The 17,295-nt window shown below is 40.7% G+C and overlaps 3 non-coding genes across 3 annotated transcripts; 2 read left to right on the top strand and 1 right to left on the bottom strand.

The window, feature by feature from the left end:
• The first annotated feature begins 1,844 nt into the window (after positions 1–1,844).
• Positions 1,845–1,918, top strand: trnat-agu (transfer RNA threonine (anticodon AGU)). The gene has a single exon. It is a non-coding gene; the product is annotated as a tRNA-Thr (tRNA).
• Positions 1,919–2,523: 605 nt separating this feature from the next.
• On the bottom strand, positions 2,524–2,596 carry trnat-ugu (transfer RNA threonine (anticodon UGU)). Its single transcript has one exon. It is a non-coding gene; the product is annotated as a tRNA-Thr (tRNA).
• Positions 2,597–6,965: 4,369 nt separating this feature from the next.
• Positions 6,966–7,047, top strand: trnas-cga (transfer RNA serine (anticodon CGA)). The gene has a single exon. It is a non-coding gene; the product is annotated as a tRNA-Ser (tRNA).
• The last annotated feature ends 10,248 nt before the right edge of the window (positions 7,048–17,295 follow it).

The following is a 17,295-nucleotide window of genomic DNA, read 5'->3' on the forward strand; positions in this document are numbered from 1 at the left end:
AAATGGATTGGAACCATTTTTTAATGCTTTTAAACCTTGTTGTTGGAGCTGAATGTGGCCCCGGGTACACCAGTACCCTGTGACATCACTGTTGGGTGAGGTTCAGGCGTGTGATGCTGACTAAGGTCAGAGGTGAAATAAACATGAACTTTACCGGCCAAGGCACTTTGGGCGCTGACTGTGTGATTTTAACGTCTTCGCGCTTCTGGAATGAAAATTAATAAATTAATTATTTGATATTGTTGACTATATCGGATATTCAACTGAAGGAAGAATCACCTTCCACCGCTCTATTACCTCCTCAGTTGAGGTCAACCGCCAATAAACTGTAATTTCTCAAAATATCATCCTTCCCTATATGCCTTTGCATCTTGGATATTTTTCTGTTGTTTAGACATGGCTACATTCACTTAAAGTATCCAAAGTGCACAATACTCCACTGTACTCTGTTCAGTTGTTTACACCGAGTGCCTCCAATATAGCCGTGCAGCCGTGTTCATCCCCAGAGGTGCTGTGGCTTAGTTGGTTAAAGTTCACTCTGTGGTGAGTGAAATGGAGCAGTTGACTGACACAGAACTGTAGTGAAGCCAAAGTAGTGCATTTATTAATTAATTTCATTAGTTATCAGGCAAATAGAACACCTTGTGGGCATGTAATTGGTGTTTCTGTGTAAATGTAACATGCCATTTTCATTTGCTACCAGGGTATCTTAACTAAGGTGACCAGATTTCTCAGACAAAATCCAGGGACATTTTCAGCTCAGAAGCGTATTTACCTCCAAAACAAGTAATGTTTTTATTTTTGTAAACTTAAAACGGGGACACTAGACCTAGAGCTGTTCTTATTAGGGGCTGAGCCCCCCCGCAAGGTATGATCCTAGACCCACCCCTGCTGCTACTTCCTACTCCACTCCACTACACCTCAAGATAGAAAGTCCTAATATTTCAAGATAAAAAAATCCATCCTTATACTTCAAGATAAAAAGTCCTAATATTTCAAGATAAAAAGTCTTAATATTTCAAGATAGAAAGTCTTAATATTTCAAAATAGAAAGTTCCAATATTTCAAGATAGAAAGTCCTTATAGTCCTAATATTTCAAGATAGAAAGTCTTAATATTTCAAGATAGAAAGTCTCAATATTTCATAATGTTGTAATGTACTGAACTACTGCTTTACTGCTTCAGGCTTGTTTCTGCAACAGCTCATTGAGAATCAGATACAACAAAAACTACTGAGGACATATTTTCCTCTGACATTGATGCATATTAAACGAGATCGCTGCACTGTAAGTTAATAGGATAATTGTCCAGCTTGTATTTACGTTCATAAAAGTGCTTGTTTAGCTGCTAAAAGACTCAGGTCTGACAACATTATGGGAAGGATTTCTAAGGAGGTCGACCTTTCTGTTAAAGATTAAGATCCTTTTTAAAACATAAAAGTCCGCGAAATTGCGTTTGCTAAACCCACCAGACTCCATGTAAATAATCAGTGATTTTAGCATCGTAAAATACGGCTTCTAAAACGTCTCTGAGCTCTGAGCACCGCTGGCTCTGGCGGTCTAGAGCCTGCGTGTGTTGGGTGTGCGATTATCGGCTCCATTTTGTCAGTTTTTTCTTTCTTTCATTCCAATTTCGGGTCTTTCAGTCACAGTGAAAACCGGGGACATTTCCGGGGACTGATCCAGCCGGGGACAGGTAGCCAAAATCGGTGACTGTCCCCGGCAACCGGGGAGGTCTGGTCACCCTAATCTTAACGGGAGTTGGGTTGACATGATGATGACACGCAAACAGAGGTAGTCTCTGCACCAAATAAATTAAGACTTAACACGGTTGATACTCGTGGAGGTGCTGTGGCTTAGTTGGTTAAAGTGCCTGTCTAGTAAACAGGAGATCCTGGGTTCAAATCCCAGCAGCACCTTGTTGTTGGAGAGATTACCTCTGTTGCTGTGTCATCATCTCCTCTGGGGATAAACTTGGATTAGCAGCAACGAGGAACTTGGTGTAAACAACTGAACAGAATGCAGTATTGTACTCTTTGGATACTTTATGTGAATGTAGCCATATCTAAACAACAGAAAAGCATCCAAATGCAAAGGCATATAGATTCTTCCTTCAGTTGTATATCCCAATATAGTCAACTAATATCAAATAATAAATGTATTAATTTTTATTACAGCAGCATCGAAGATGTTAAAATCACACAGTCAGTGCCCAAAGTGCCTTGGCCTGTAAAGTTCATGTTCATTTCACCTCTGACCTCAGTCAGCATCACATGCACCTGAAACCCACCCAACAGTGATGTCACAGGGTCCTGGTGTACACCTGGGCAACGTTCAGCCCAACAACAAGGTTTAAAAGCATTAAAAAAATGGGTCCAATCCATTTCACTTTAGATATTTATTGCCCATCAACACGCCACAATTGGGCAAAATTATATAATGCTTGTTAAGCACTATAGCAAAAACAAATAACAAATATATACACTCTTTGTAGTGCAGATAACATAAACATTAACTGATAATGAGGCACTGCTGGGATTTGGACCCAGGATCTCTTGTTTACAAGACAGGTGCTTTAACCACTAAGCTACAGCGCCTCCTACAGGATTGCCTGTCATGCAAGATTACAATGAGCTAGTGACCAGGGTTCCAACCATCCATCCATCTTTGACAAGCAGCTCCAGAGAGAGCTATAGAGAGAGAGTCTTCCGCTGAAGGCTCTACCACGTGACTGTGTTTCACCAATCAAACGTCGTTGTGCAATCACGTGACCATAGTCGATCTCAGCATACTCAATCTTTATTTTATTCAAGAAACTCATGCTTCAGAAGCAGGTGCGTGATTTTGGAGGAGTCAATGGGGAAGAGATGCGTAGTTTTAGGTAATAGGTCAGCAGGGGTCGCTATACTGCAGGGAAAGTTCAAGGAACCATCCTCTGCTATAGGATTTAGTAGAAAATAGTTTTGATCCATTGACCTCTGGGTTATGGGCCCAGCACGCTTCCGCTGTGCTATTCTGCTCTGCTGTTTGAACTTAGGGGTAACATGTAAAGCAGGAGCTCTACCACTGAGCTACATACCCTGAAGATTTTCAGATTTGTTGACTTTTTTATGAGATAGACTTAGACTTATCTTTATTAATCCTTTTGGAATGACTTACCGCAAAGAAATTGAAATATTACAGAATAAAAGAAGAAAACTGGGTAAAACATGTAATGTTAATGTTGTATATGGCTTCAACCTGTAAATGCAACTGTGGTGGCTTGAAATCAAACCTGGGCAAAATGATTGCACTGCTATGATTTAAATCCTAATCAAAAAGTAACACACCTGTTGCCTTTCTGCTGGACAATACAACGTTCACTGCAAATCTTGTAACACATCTGGGCATTGAGACTGAAAATAAATGCTAAGAGATACATTGGTGGAGATGGGTTGCTTCCAGTACCTATGAGATAATACAAAAAGCAGAGCTACACCTGTTTGGACAAATGTTCATAATCTTTTCAATTAGTTAGTAGTAGTTACCAGACACGGGCAAAGAACAAATTGTAGTGCCCTGACTGTGTCTGTGGATCCTCGTGGAGGCAGCTTATTGGTTGATATGCTCACTTATTTGTACCATAACAGAGATCTAATATTTTTATCAAATCGGGTGGGCAAGTAACCTTTCTGGTTACTTCTTGACAAATAAAGCAAGTAACCACACAATGAAAACTACTGCAATGGCTGGAAATTGATCCCAGGTCAACTGCTAGAAGGCAGCTATGGTCACCACTATACCACCATCACTGGACAACGCATTTGATGTCCTTAAAGGTTGGATTTTTCCTTTTTATTAAATTAAGGCAATAAGCTCAATTTCCAAAAGATGATTTTTTAAATTTCTCTTTTTGGTCACTTCAGCATGGGTTCCTAAACGCATGCATACCACTGTATGCATGTATACCTGCATGTAAAATTAGCCGCATTGACACAAAAAAAGAATTTGACAACAGAAAGCACAATTTTAAGGACACACAGCAGACCTACAATGAAATTGTAATTGCACTGCTTTGAAAATAGTAAGAACCTTCTTCATCACAAACCTGACGGTGCAGTACTTGATCCACATGGATCCACTTGCTGTCCCTCTGGCTGTTCCTCTCTCTGTCCCATTTATGTTTTCTTCCTCCTCACTCTCTTCTTCATCCTCCTCACCCTCTTCTTTATCTTCCTCACCCTCTGGAATATCCCTCTCTGTGTCAGAGCCCTCACTTTCATCACACGCCCTCTCTCCAAACTCCCAGAACTCCTCTGGCTCTCCCTCTTCCTGCTCTTCAGTCCCTTGATTGGTTTCTCTCACTGCTGTTTTTCTCACTTTTTGTTTACTAGGGCGCTATATCACTTCCTCGTTTCATGATAAATATTAGAAGAAGAAAAAACGTAGGAGTACGCATTACATTTATCTTCCCTACTCAACACGGGCATAAAGCCTGTTGATTACTTTACACAAATGTAGCTATTTGACGGATGTAGTTACCTGTTAACATCCAGAGATGGCAAAAGTTCTCACTTCCCGTATTCAAGTAGAAGTAATAAGAGATAATTATGTTAAAAAATACTCTGGTAAAAGTAGAAGTACTGATTTAACTTCTTTACTCAAGTAAAAGTAACAAAGTACAGGCTTGGAAATTTACTTAAAGTATAAAAGTAAAAGTAGACTTTTGCCAACAGGCCTAAAACATATAGCTTATTTATTGTGACAGAGACTGGGGCTGTGTCTCAAATCGCGCACTTCTGTACTAAATACTAACTATTTGAGTACATAGTGCGTTCACATTGTCGAAGTGCGGTCAAATGAAGAGTACTTAAAATACCCGGATGGTGTACTCAAACCGGTCACAAAGTTAAGTGTAGATGGATGGACACTTTCCACACTCAACGGTCGCCATCTTGTCTACGTAGCAGAAGGGGCGGAGCTAACAACCGTTGAAAAACTTTTGACAGCGGCGGCCGAAGACGCGACAGCGAGACCGACGGAGTAATACAAAGTTGAACGTGAGTCTTTTTGCTATACATATAAGCCACTTGTAAATATATATTTGGTTAATTTTACAGTCGATAATCATTTTTGTACCACGAATTATAACGTTTATTAGTACTGTAATTTGACGTGCTAGCAAGCCAACCTTAGCTAACAGCGGCAGTTTAACCATGTTGGCAAATAAGTTATAAGCTAACGTTACATGTGTTGTAGTATATTGTTGTTTGTGTTAAACTTTTGTCCCATTGTAGACGATTTTAGTGTTAGATGTATGATCTTAACAAGTTGTACATAATCCGACGTGAGCGTTAGCTCAGCGAAATAGCGATCAGCTGATTGCCAGTAACGTTAACAGTAGCGTAATGTTAAAACGTATCCACTGTTTCTGCCTCCACCTGATGTATATCCTGTATATATTGCCTCCCCCTGATGATTATCCTGTATAACCCGTCTCTTCAGGGACCAACGAGGAATAGAGGGCCGTCATTTAGGGGTGACGATGGCCATCAGACCGTAGAAGGATCCCCTGGAGAATCTGCTCCCCCCTCAGGTCCCTATCCCCATCAGACTAGCTACGGCCTGGGGGGGGGGAGCCTGCAGAACTACAAGCACATTTTTAAATAAAATTATATTAAAAGTATTTAACTTTGTTATCTTTTGTATTACACGGTGCATGACTGTAGCAAACATATAATGAATATAAAGGAATGGGTCTATTTAAATGTCAGGTCTGTTACCTCTGCTTTCACTATTGTATTGTCACTGTATGAAGACCATTTAGAACAAAAATACAACTTATTTAAAAGATGTAATGATGGTTTGTCTATTAGGTAAGTTGTAAGGGGTAATGCTTCATAACAACAGTCTTATCTATGGGCAACAATGTCCTCATGAAACCGCTGAGCATTAAAATGAACAGTAACGTAATGAATGAATATTTACTTTACTTATTTTTAGAGCAGAAACATAAGTATATACATAAAAGAGTGGACTGCAAATAATAGGTATAATTAATGAATTAAGAGTGCAGTAACAAGAACGAATATTACGATACAGTTGTGTGTACTGTTTTCAGCTAATGGGGGGGGGGGGGGGGGGTGACATGACGGCCGGGTCGCAATCGTCATCCTGGCGTGACACGGAGCAAATAAATATATCACATTTATTTTTGTTAAAATATCAAAAACAAAGCAGGAATTATTTTTCGCGAAACACAGCAGCAGACTGGAATGCTCTCCCTGGTGAAATTCCCAATTGTACAGAAGAAGATGGGATGAAATGTGATCGTCATTTCCGGTAAGTGCACATGGAAGTGCGCGATTTGAGACAACACTCCTATATCAAAATTTACGCACTATGCAAGACAGTACGTAGTGCACGAAGTGTACTTCTGTAAGTGCACTAAGGGAAGTGCGCGATTTGAGACACAGCCTCGGACTCCAGGTTAATAAGATTCTGACCGAGTAAGATATGAAATCAAGTTGGATTTTGTGAGAATTCCGTGCATATTCTCATCCAATTAGATTCAATATGGTATTGATGAAGCAAAAATAATAACTCACTCCAGTGAAATCATTTAAACTTAATGAGGACTAGATTAGAACTTAAAAGGATTTAAAGCTGATTCTGGTTTCCAACTTGGCCCCAGGTGTGTCTGTTAAAACACTGACGGAGACAACTTCTCTCTGTTGATGCTTTATTACCATCAAGCATGAGGATAAAGATGGGGGGGGGGGGTTAGCTCTGCTAAGGCTGTGTGTGTGGTGATAAAATAAATAAATAACATTGTAAAGGCTACCATACACAATGCATAGGAATCATACAGTGAGGAAAATAAGTATTTGAACACCCTGCTATTTTGCAAGTGCAGCTTAGGCATTATATGGTGTGTTGAGGTGCTACATGAACATTTCTGCAAACAGTCATAGCACTGCTTATCATGTTGTTGTGGCCAAGTGGTTAAGGCGATGGACTCGAAATCCATTGGGGTCTCCCTTCGTAGGTTCAAGTCCTGCCGACAATGAGCAGTGTTTTTTAAGAGTGGTAGCAAACCAATGACACATCACAGTATACCAAATCGCAGATTGGCCTTCATAAACAATATTCTGTTTCCTCACAGGTACTGGAAGCAACCAGTCTCCACCAATGTATTTCTTATCAGTCTCTGTTGCAAGATTTGCAGTGAACGTTGTGTTGTCCAGCAGAAAGGCAACAGGTGTGTTACTTTTCAACTATGATTTATATCGTAGCAGTGCAAACATTTTGCCCAGGTTTGATTTCCAGCCACCGCAGTTGCATTTACAGGTTTTGAAGCCATATACAACAATAACATTACATGTTTTACCACGGTTTCTTCTTTTATTCCGTAATATTTCAATTTCCTTGTGGCGTCATCCCAAAAGGATTAATAAAGATAAGTCTAAGTCTATCTCAGAAAAAAAAAAAAATCTGAATATCTTCAGGGGGTGTAGCTCAGTGGTAGAGCTCATGCTTTACATGTATGAGGACCCGGCATCTCCAGCAGGTATTATGGTAGAGTCTTTAAAAGAGCTGCAAAAGATATTACCTCCTGTGATAATCTGACTGGTAGAAAGCACTTTAAACGTACATGTTTTACAGTTTCTATTTACAGTATTTATTACCTGTAGTGTAGTATATTTACTGTATTACACTCCAGTTTTTATGTGTGTTACAGCGGGAATAAAGGAGTATGAGCACTGTAGTTTCTTTTTTTATGGGTGAAATAAACTCAACATTAAATTAAGTTTACTTTTTAGCAGGAGAAGAGACGTTTCACTTCAGACACTTGCAACATCAGAGGCTTTGTTAAACATCAACAGACTGGAAATATACTGCTGATACAAATCACAGGAATTAGCAGAGGATGGGTTTCGCTGCGCCACTCTGCTCTGATGATAACAATCAGGGGCTGGAAACCTGGAACCTGTGGCAACTAAGGTTCCAACATTTTACAGCTTGTAAAGTTACACATTTGGTAGACCTTGCAACTATTTTTTATGTGAGCTCCCTGATTACTCACACATTGATTATTCACATGTAAGACTTGTGATTGGCTGGTGTTTTAAAAAAAAAAGGGCATTGTGAGCACAGATATAAACATCAGTAAGGAGTCTACCAAGTTGCCTCTTATCATTTTAGTTTGTACACCCAGTGAGGCTTACTATGTAAAGAGAGGAGCCTGGTTGGGCTAGAACTCTCCCCTGCTGGATCGGGCTGTACTGCACCGCCTAATGAAAATATACACCCTTGACATATGGATACTCCTACTATTAATATATAGGCTTATATTGCAATCTCGTCACCCTACATGTAGGTGTACCTATATTTAAATAAACACACGGTAGCAAAGTTTATGCAGTGTCTTTTTAATTTTACCTGTGTTTTTTTCTGTGAGGGACAACTCTGTCCGGCTTATTTATGTAGCATGGAAGCTAGCGTTAGCTAACTAGCAGCCAGCCTGCTTCCAAACAAATAATTTTTAATTATCTCAACACTTTTTAACAGTCAAACTGAAACACTGGCGGTGAGCTCCAGGTCCTGCAGCTGCAGACGGACATGGATAGCTTCAGACCCGCTCACCACTAGTGTTGGTGGAATAGCAAGCTAGCGTTAGCAAACGAACCCCGCTTATAAATAAATACATTTTAATTATCCTAACACTTTAAACAGTCAAACTGAAACACTGGCGGTGAGCTCCAGGTCTTGCAGCCACGGACGGACCACCATCAGTGGGTATAATGCGTGCCTTTTAAATTACATTTTTATTTTTTTTAAGCGGGCTGGTTGGTTAGTTTGCTAACGCTAGCTTGCTATTCCCCCAACACTGGCGGTGGGCTCATGTGGGGTTGTGCCGCTGCTATCGGGTCTGGAGCTTTCCATGTCTCTCTGGAGATCAGATCCCGTTGAGGTCGGCAGCGGAGATTTCTAGCGATGTTTCCCCGCTGGCCGAGCCCCACTGACGGCGGACCGTCTGCGTCTGCAGGACCTGGAGCTCCATTGTTTCAGTTTAACTGTTAAAAAGTGTTGAGATAATTAAAGGTATTTACAGTATTTAGAAGCGGGCTGGATGCTAGTAAGCTTATGCTAGCTTTCATGCTACATAAATAAGCCGGACAGAGTTGTCCCTCATCTGGGGATAAAAACCCTGTTGCCCCCTCCCCCCCATCCTGTTGGCTCAGAGCTCCACAGACTAAGTCCACAGGTACAACTTAGTTTTGCACCAAATGTATCGCAAGAAGTGTTGCAAAAGTTGAGGGTGCAGTGACTGAAGTGAGAAAAAAAATGAAATAAAGTACAAGTACAGAATTTTTTTCTACAAGCTCTCAAATCATATTCTCTAAGTGCTCACATCACATCTATGCGCTCTGACATTTGCACCATATTTACCTTCATATTCTTTGTTGAACTTTATTGCTTTACAAACACCAAAGCAAGTAAGCGCTGTGACTAACATTACTCTTCTGAAGTGATTTTGGAGAGGGAAATTAGGTAGAAATACTCTGGTTGACTAGCATGACACCATTGTATTCATATAATAATCAATCCAGGTTAACGTGAATGACAGTGACTGCATGTTGCTTCCTCTAAATTTCAGGTTGTGGTCGACTAGCAAGGCCAGCTCGTCAGTTTGATAAACTGACCAGACCTGCATGCCTCTTGTTTCTTTGGGCTAGTTGTATTAGCTTTAGCCTGGCTGGTAGCGCCTTTCTGCTTGTTTCTTTAAACTAACTATATTAGCTTTAGCCCGGCTGGTAGCAGCTTTCTGCTTGTTTCTTTAAGCTAACTATTTTAGCTTTAGCCTGGCTGGTAGCACCTTTCTGCTTGTTTCTTTAAGCTAACTATTTTAGCTTTAGCCTGGCTGGTAGTAGCTTTCTGCTTGTTTCTTTAAGCTAACTATATTAGCTTTAGCCTGACTGGTAGCAGCTTTCTGCTTGTTTCTTTAAGCTAACTATATTAGCTTTAGCCTGACTGGTTGCAGCTTTTTGCGGTGGGAAATGGCCGGGAGACGTTGTGATTATGCTGCATTAATCAGGGGGTTTAGTTTGTATTTGAGGAAAACATAAAACCCCAACTACTGTAGCGTCACTCACTACCCATCAAATACTATGACATCACTGTGTCAGAGGCAGCTGTTGCCAACGGTAGGCTACTTTTCTACACACGGAGAGCCTCACTTCCCATACCAAACCCCGTCGGACTAACGTCACATACACACGTTGCCCACATGGCTACCTGTCTTAAAGGGGAACGGTCGGATGGTAATAATCATGTAAAGGAGAAACGGTGAAAGGTTACTTTTCTATCAAGCAGCGAAAAAGTATTAACGTCAACATCGTAACGTCCTGCAATGTGACTTTCGCGCATGCGCACATCGCGAAGTCGATGCTAAAACACAATATTGTTCAGCCCTAACTGACGGTATACTTCAGTAAGCTAGTTTGCCACTTTTATCTTGGGTAATGCCACATGTAAGTATATCTTAGGCTGTGTCTCAAATCGCGCACTTCCCTTAGTGCACTTACAGAAGTACACTTCGTGCACTACATACTATCTTGCATAGTGCGTAAATTTTGACAGAGGAGTGTTGTCTCAAATCGCGCACTTCCATGTGCACTTACCGGAAATGACGATCACATTTCATCCCTTCTTCTTCTGTACAACTGGGAATTTCACCAGGGAGAGCATTCCAGTCTGCTGCTGTGTTTCGCAAAAAATTATTCCTGCTTTGTTTTTGATATTTTAACAAAAATATATGTGATATATTTGCTCCGTGTCACGCCAGGATGACGATTGCGACGCCGCCGTCATGTCACCCCCCCATTAGCTGAAAACAGTACACACAACTGTATCGTAATATTCGTTCTTGTTACTGCACTATTAATTCATTAATTATACCCATTCTTTGCAGTCCACTCTTTTAAGTATATACTTATGTTTCTGCTCTAAAAATAAGTAAAGTAAATATTCATTCATTACGTTACTGTTCATTTTAATGCTCAACGGTTTCATGAGGACATCCTTGTTGCCCAGAGATAAGACTGTTGTTGTGAAGCATTACCCTTACAACTTACCTAATAGCCAAACCATCATTAAATTGTGATGTAAGGTCTATGCTGCGTGCCCGTTCCACTGCATTTGCCTCTGGTGACACTGAGGGCTATAAAAAGGCCAGATACGATCTACGCAGATCCATCAGAGAAGCCAAGAGACAGTACAGAGTGAAGCTGGAGGGATATTATACCACCGCGGACCCCCGGCGCATGTGGCAGGGCCTGCAACACATCACAGATTATCGGCAGAGGAGTAGGGAGGTCACAACTAACCAAAGCACATTACCAGATTAGCTGAATAAGTTCTACGCTCGTTTTGACACCCTCAACACAAGCAGAGGGACTACTCCAACAGAGGCAGCACTGAGCTCTCCATTCACGGTGACATCAGCTCAGGTGCGCAGGACACTGAAGAGAACGAATCCCCGGAAGGCACCAGGCCCTGATAACATCCCAGGCCGTGCACTGAAGGTCTGCTCAGCAGAGCTGGCTGAGGTAATAACGGACATTTTTAATCTATCCCTCTCATTATCTTTTGTACCCACCTGTTTTAAGACCACTACCATTGTCCCCCTCCCCAAGAAAAACACTGTAACATGTTTAAATGACTACCGTCCCATCGCACTCACTTCAATTGTGATGAAGTGTTTTGAGAGGATAGTCATGACCCACATTAAAAAGATCATTCCAGACACACTGGACCCCTTACAGTTTGCTTATCGTCGGAATCGATGCGTTGATGATGCTGTAAACACCACCATCCACACAGCCCTCACACATCTGGAGAATAAGGATACGTATGTTCGAATGCTTTTTATTGAGGACAGTTCAGCATTCAACACGGTCCTCCCAACCAAGCTGGCTGAGAAGCTCCTCATCCTTGGACTGGCACCTTCTCTCTGCAGCTGGGTCCTGGACTTTCTTACAGACAGACCCCAGACAGTCAGAGTTGGTACCCAGACATCAGGTACAAGGATGGTGAGCACAGGGACACCCCAGGGCTGTGTACTGAGCCCTCTGCTGTACACCCTCTTCACTTATGACTGTGCCCCCACTCAGCATAATACTACCATTATCAAGTTTGCGGATGACACAACAATCATCGGCCTGATTACTGGTGGGGTTGAGACAGACTATAGGGAAGAGGTGGCTCAACTGGTGTCCTGGTGCCACACAAATAATCTCTCCTTAAATGCAGAGAAAACTAAGGAGATGATTATCGACCCGAGGAGGAGGAGAGATGATCAGCATGGCCCACTTTACATCGGTGAAGCACAGGTAGAGAGGGTGAAAACCTTTAAATTCCTCGGCACTTACATCAGCGAGGACCTCTCCTGGTCTCACAACACTCAGCATATTGTCAGTAAGTCTCAACAACGGCTGTACTTCTTAAGAAAGCTGAGAAAATTTGGTCTGTCCACCAAACTCCTCAATTTCTATAGATGTACAGTGGAAAGCATCCTGACTAATTCCATCACAGTGTGGTTTGGAAACTGCACAGTACAGGACAGGAAAGCTCTCAAACGTGTGATTAAAACTGCACAATATATCTGTGGAACAGCTTTTCCATCACTGCAGGACATTTATAAAACCCGGGTAACTAAGAGGGCACATAACATTATCAGAGACACTGCGCACCCTCAGCACACACTGTTCACATTGTTACCTTCTGGCAGACGTTGTAGGAGCCTGAAAGCCAGAACATCCAGACTTAAAAACAGTTTTTATCCACAGGCCATCAGGCTGTTGAATGACTCAGTCTACTGACATTTTTACTTGCAATCTAATCACTGTTTGCATTACACTGTGAATGTTTGCATTTGTTCAATGCATATGCTTTTTATAATGTTTTTAATGTCTTGCTGCTGCATGCAATTTTATACTTGAATCTTTTAAATATATTGTGTGTATATTGTGTACTTTTTATATTGTGGGACACGTTGCAAACTTAAGAATTTCATTGCATGGTGTAAAATCTGTGCATATGACAAATAAATATCTTGAATCATTACATCTTTTAAATAAGTTGTATTTTTGTTCTAAATGGTCTTCATACAGTGACAATACAATAGTGAAAGCAGAGGTAACAGAATTGACATTTAAATAGACCCATTCCTTTATATTCATTATATGCTCGCTACAGTCATGCAACGTGTAATACAAAAGATAACAAAGTTAAATAATTTTTAAAATAATTTTATTTTAAAAATGTGCTTGTAGTTCTGCAGGCTCCCCCCCCCCCCCAGGCCGTAGCTAGTCTGATGGGGATAGGGACATGAGGGTGGTCTATAGCCCCCCCAGGCCGTAGCTAGTCTGATGGGGACAGGGACCTGAGGGGGGAGCAGATTCTCCAGGGGATCCTTCTACGGTCTGAGGGCCATCGTCACCCCTAAATGACGGACCTTTATTCCTCGTTTGTCCCTGAAGAGACGGGTTATGCAGGATAATTATTAGGGGGAAGCAGTATAAACAGGATCTACATCAGGTGGAGGCAGAAACAGTGGATACGTTTTAACATTACGCTACTGTTAACGTTACTGACAATCAGCTGATCGCTATTTTGCTGAGCTAACGCTCACGTCGGATTATGTACAACTTGTTAAGATCATACATCTAACACTAAAATCGTCTACAATGGGACAAAAGTTTAACACAAACAACAGTATACTACAACACATGTAACGTTAGCTTATAACTTATTTGCCAATATGGTTAAACTGCCGCTGTTAGCTAAGGTTGGCTTGCTAGCACGTCAAATTACGGTACTAATAAACGTTATAATTCGTGGTACAAAAATGATTATCGACTGTAAAATTAACCAAGTATACATTTACAAGTGGCTTATATGTTTAGCAAAAAGACTCACGTTCAACTTTGTATTGCTCCGTCGGTCTCGCTATCGCGTCTTCGGCCGCCGCTATCAAAAGTTTTTCAACGGTTGTTAGCTCCGCCCCTTCCGCTACGTAGCCAAGATGGCGACCGTTGAGTGTGGAAAGTGTCCATCCATCTACACTTAACTTTGTGACCGGTTTGAGTACACCATCCGGGTATTTTAAGTACACTTCATTTGACCGCACTTCGACAATGTGAACGCACTATGTACTAAAATAGTTAGTATTTAGTACAGAAGTGCGCGATTTGAGACACAGCCTCAGTTTATTTAGATACCCAACATAGGTTATACTACGTACACTGTATAACAATACATTACGTGTTTATTTATTTCATCTTACATTTTTGCTAGCCTGTTGTGTAGTTATATTGTTTTTACAATTATCTTTGTTTAATATCTGTGACTCATTACTATCTAAGTAACTGGTCATTGTGTTTTCTCCCAGTTTCACCTTTGTTACTCAAATAAACGTGTTTACAAGGATCCCGGTCGCCAGTGCTTGATGGTGGAAGGTTTTTAGCTGCTGGTCAGATTGCACAGCGTTACGTACGTGAAGGACAAGGACATATTTCATGGTAAGTATTTCCAGGTGATCTCTGCACCTCTAATCTCTGCACCTCTGTTATTCTAATATTACCATGTAATAAAATTGAAACAGGCAGTTTTGCATTTTCCACCACTGATTCATGGTTGTTTGACAGTAACTACCAGAAGCATTCCAGGTAATCACTACACCTCTGTCTTACTACGTCATAAAATAGAAACAGGTAGTTTTGCATTTCCACCACTGATTCATGGTTTTATTTCAGAAACTACCGGAAGCATTTCCAAGTAATCACTACAGCTCTGTTTTGTATTATTACCATGTAATTAAATCGAAACAGGCAGTTTGCATTTGGCACACTGCCTTCTAAATCTCTAACCATGCGCCATTTCTGCCTAAAACAATATACCAACAATATGTTAAATTAAATTTGATAGATGTAACTCCCTGATGGTCTAATGGCTAGGATTTGGCGCCTTCACCGCCGTGGCCGGGGTTCAATTCCCGGTCAGGGAACGGTCAGGACTTGACAGATACAGATTTAAAAGCAAGTTTTTGGTTGATTTGTCAAATTCTTCCTCATTAGTTTAACGTTTTAAAGAGTACCATTTCCTTTAAATCAGACCCCGACAGTGGATGTATCCTTTTGTCATCATTGATGGGTCATAAACACTTCATCTGCCTCCATCTCAATAACAATTCAAGCAGTAACTAAACCCCTAACCAACATTTTTAACTGAAAACCAATGTATGTGAGTGTCAAGTAATGTTATTTTTGGATTCAGGTCCAAATTTGGACATTTTAGCGCAATGCAAAGGTGCATAACAGAATTTTTCTACATACCTGGAGCGATGCAAAGCAGGGGTGGCCAACTAGTCAAGGAACATTAAGAGACTTGGTATTTAAGACTACAAACTGACTACGTGGCCTGGGTTCGATTCCCGTCAGGGAATGGTCAGGACTTGAGAGACTCAGGTGTGATGTTGAAAGAATAAGTTCCTGGACTTGATTTTGATTTGTCAAATTCTTCCTCATTAGTTTAAATGAACTGACAACATCAGTTGATGACTTACAGTTCTCAAAGACTCACACAACCTCACTGGTTATCCTTTAGACCGCTAGTCTCTTTTTCTTTTCTCTCACTTTTGTCTCAGTCTGGCCTTATGTATTTGCTTGTATTACATCAAGTGACCTGCATACCAATGACCGTAAGATTAATATGTACAGTACATGGTTTCAGAACTGTACCTTCAGATAAAGGTAAGGCCACTTGGGTTATCTTTGGGCTGCTCTATATTCACCTGCAGAATGATAAACCCTAGAGTTGGCTTACTCCAGGTTTATTTAAGCAACAAACGTCCCTGGGTGGACTTGAACCACCACCCTTTCGGTTAACAGCCAACTGCGCTGACCTATTGCAAACAAGGTGAGGGCCATTTGGGGCCTCTTAGCATCACTTATAGACCCAGTAATATTCTCAAGTCAATCTTTTTATTGGAAAACACAAACTTACATGACCATATAATATTTTTAGTTTTCTCCTTTAAGTAATGCATATTAGTATCTCCATACTTCCAGCCAACAATCTCCTATATTACTGACACATTTCATCTCTCCTCTCCATCTGTACAGCTTAGCAATATACTTAAAATATAAAAGTAAAAGTAGCCTTATGAATGACAAAGCTCCCGGAGACCAGACAGATGTTACTAGAGAGCACCACTGAGACTGAAAATGGACATGGAGAAAAGACTCTTTATTCTTTATTTCTTTATATGCCATTGCCTACATTTTAAATGGCTGTCTCCCATAGGCCTAAAACATATATAAACATATAGCTTATTTATATTGACAGAGACTGGGACTCCAGGTTAATAAGATTCTGACCGAGTAGCAAGATATGAATTCAAGTGTGATTTTGTGAGAAGTTTGTGTATGTTCCAATTTATTAAATTAAATTTTGTAATGGTAACTCCAGGGAATTATTATTTGAAATTTAGTGAGACTAGATCAGAACTGGATTTAAAGCTAATTCTGGTTTCCAACTTCGGCCCAGGTGTGTCTGTTAAAAACCCAGACGGAGACACTCGTCTGTTACTGCTTTATTACAATCAATCATCAGTATAAACATGGGGGGGCAGCTCTGCTATGAATGTGTGTGTGGTAATAAATGAAATAAACAACATTGTAAAGGCTACCATACACAATGTATAGGAATCTATATGCTAGTAAATATAACAATACACCAACTACTAATTACATTATCTTAATGAGCAAGGACGTTCAACAATCGCTATTATATCGAATCAACAGCCAGGTGTAACCTAGTAACAGGTTAGAACACAGACAACCTAACTTTTAAATGTACCGAACTACAGACCATACAACAACAGGCTTACATGAACTGACAACATCAGTTATAACTTACAGTTCTCAAGACGCACACGATCTCAACTGGTTATCCCCAGACAGCTAGTCTCTTTTTTCTTTTCTCTCACTTTTATCTCCGTGTGCCGTGCGCGTCCTGCTCGTGGTGTGAGGGCGCGTGTCCGCGCTAGTCTCCGCACATGGACTCCAATCACACCTGATAGAAACCTTTAGCACAAAACTAAAGTAACAAGCCAATTTTGTAAAATGTAGGGAGTAGAAGTACCAATATTGTGGTAAAATGTAAGGAGTAAAAGTAAAAAGTCGCCAAAAAAATAAAGAGTAAAGTAAAAATATCCGAAAAATCTACTTAAGTACCGTAATGAAGTGTTTTG

This window comes from Etheostoma spectabile, unplaced genomic scaffold (assembly GCF_008692095.1).
Source record: "Etheostoma spectabile isolate EspeVRDwgs_2016 unplaced genomic scaffold, UIUC_Espe_1.0 scaffold00019112, whole genome shotgun sequence".
NCBI classification, from domain to species: domain Eukaryota; kingdom Metazoa; phylum Chordata; class Actinopteri; order Perciformes; family Percidae; genus Etheostoma; species Etheostoma spectabile.